Raw genomic sequence first — 2,765 nt, forward strand, 5'->3', positions numbered from 1 at the left:
AACCTGACCTCTCTAGGACATTCAGAAGCCAAGTTATGAGCCTCCAAAGGTGTATCCGGACATTTTTCTTTAAGGCAGAAGTGATCCGGTGACCTTTGTGACATCATCTGACCCCCTTAGGAATGTGCTGTCATCATGAAACGTGCAGATCACTTACAACTCAATAGATTCTACCTTCCTGTGGTGTTTCAGCCAGATTGGACCTTGTTTGAGGGAATGTTGGTCTCTCTTCCGTTAGACCAAGCACGGGTACGGAGTAGATGGAGTTAAACACCTTTAAAGTTGACAGAACGAGGAGACAAATGATCAGAAGTCCATTCACTGTTTCACCGCTCTAGAGGGAGAGTCTCAACTGCAGCAAGTCCCGCGACCTGCTCTTGACAGCTGCTTCGGACAGACTCTCGCCGCTCCGCTGAAAACGGCTGATTTTTATTGAAGATTACAGGAATGTTACATACGCAGTTTGCCATGTACATACGTCAATGATTATGACAGGTGAAAATAACAGCCTTGTTAGCGGACAGTCTAGAACATTTATCCTTGAAAGTACCAGGAACATCGTGATACATTTATGACAGGAGAAGATACATTCACGGTGCGGAGAGGCACTGAGTGTAGATGGAATGTGCACACTCCTTTCTCTGGTGCAGGAAAAGATACACAGCTATTAATCTTTGTGTGGAGGCCTTGAGTATCTGAGCGAGTTTCCATAGCATAGAATAATAAAATGAGCTTTTAAAGTAAATATATATATATATATTGCCTTGTTAGGCAGGATCTAACATGTCACAAGAACTTGTAATTAGAAGATGAGCAGAAACATCTCCCTTTTGGAGTTCCTGCAGCTGTTTTAAGAGCTTGTGCAGGACAGTATAACATGATCCCATAAAAAGAGTAGCATGTAAGAATGAATAATAAAAGAGCTTATATGAGAGTTACATATATTTTCAATCCCCCTTTTGAACTCTTTTAAGAGTTCAACAAAGATGTAGGAAATCAAAACAGTAACAACTCCAAATTCCATCAAAAAGAATATAATAAGCAGAGTTTTAAAACACCAATACAAACAATCAATCAGATTACATTTTCTCATATCTCTAGCAGTAAACTAATACAAAAAACATGATTATACTTTCAACTGAACATGTCACAACATGTATGGATCGCATGCAACTCCATATGAGGGCGAAAAACCCTAATTATCATATGTTTATAGGGAAAATTCCCCCATGTCCCCCCTTTTGTCATATCTCAATTTTGGGGCGAACGCCTGTTGGCATAGAGTGTGCATGCCTAGGACATCAATGATCAAAAGAAACAAATACAATAAAAACAAAAAACTCATAGAAATAAACAATTTAAGGGATTGTTACAGAAATCACTCAATATTCTCACACTCTAACAACATCTTCTTCATCATGAGAGTCATCACTTTCATCAGAGGGTTCCCCTCCCAAATAGATGTTAGGATTGGCTAGTAACAAGGGCATCTGTATAATTGGGTCAGCAGGTGGAGGAGAGATGGCAATGGTAATCAATCTCTGGACTAGTTGCCTAAGACAGGGGATACAGCAACAACCGCAAGTAACAAGAATGGCAGCGAAGACAGACATGGACACCAGGACGGAGGAAACGAGCGATTTATATTTACCAAATACATCAAGCCAAGAGTCCCACATGGAGGTGTCTACACCAGAGTGGGATTTCATTTTTTCTGTCAAAGAGCGGAGGCCGTCTAAGGCCTTAGTTAAGCTACCGTCTGAGGCCGTATTGTTGGGTATAAAAACACAGCAATCGTGGGAAAACATGGCACACACGCCCCCTTTTTCAGCTAACAGCATGTCTACAGCAATTCTGTTTTGGAACGCCATCAAGGAAGTAGCCGATAGTTGTTGGTGAACTGCCTCAAGTGCAGTACGAGTGTAGTTACTTAAGAGTTGAACATTGAAATGGATGTAGTTAATGCGATCAACATTTTTATTGGGAGTTATCCAGACAAAAATAGATTCCCATCCGGCGGCTATTTGGTCAACTAATTTGTATTCGTCGGGAACGCCTCTGGGGACACCAATGGCATCTATATAAGTGGGATTGTGAAATGCAGGTAAAGCTGGTACAGATCGCTTTCGTCGGGTGTTAGAATGAGAGCTGGAAATAGGGGTATCACGAAGTGTTACGGGAGTTACAGTGACAGGTAACAGTAAAGTAATAAGGGCACACAAACCTGAAGATTTCCTGGGAAAACCATTATAGAGTTGTGGAGCACCACACCACCACCATAGATTGGCACGCTTTTTGGGTTTGAATTGTGATGAAACTGACACGGTTGTATTAACGCACCAATTTGTGGTGACATTCCCCAGAAAAGGACCTCCTCGTCCAATTAGATGAATACAAGTGAAGTTATTAGGGGCCACAGTGTTTGAAAAGAAGGGCGTACCAATGTCATCACCTGGTTTTTGCTTAGGAAAGATTTGTCCAAACTTAGTACAATTAGAATTTAGGGAAGTCCCGTTCATCAAATGGAGGAAACATTTTGGAGGGATCGGAGGTGGTACAATACGGAGCGTAGGACGAGCTGAAAGGCAAACAAGACAATCTTGATCTGAAGCATTGGCAGCTTGTTCTGCCAGGAGTAACCAATTGTTAGTGCTGGCAGAAATGCCTGTAACCGTCTGAAATGTCTCATCAACAGAAGGGCTTTTAGTGTCAATAGTTATCGCTGGTGAGGGTTTATTTACTTTATCCATGTCAGTTAACACAGG

This window comes from Nothobranchius furzeri, unplaced genomic scaffold (genome assembly GCF_043380555.1).
Source record: "Nothobranchius furzeri strain GRZ-AD unplaced genomic scaffold, NfurGRZ-RIMD1 Scf024, whole genome shotgun sequence".
In the NCBI taxonomy this organism is placed as follows: domain Eukaryota; kingdom Metazoa; phylum Chordata; class Actinopteri; order Cyprinodontiformes; family Nothobranchiidae; genus Nothobranchius; species Nothobranchius furzeri.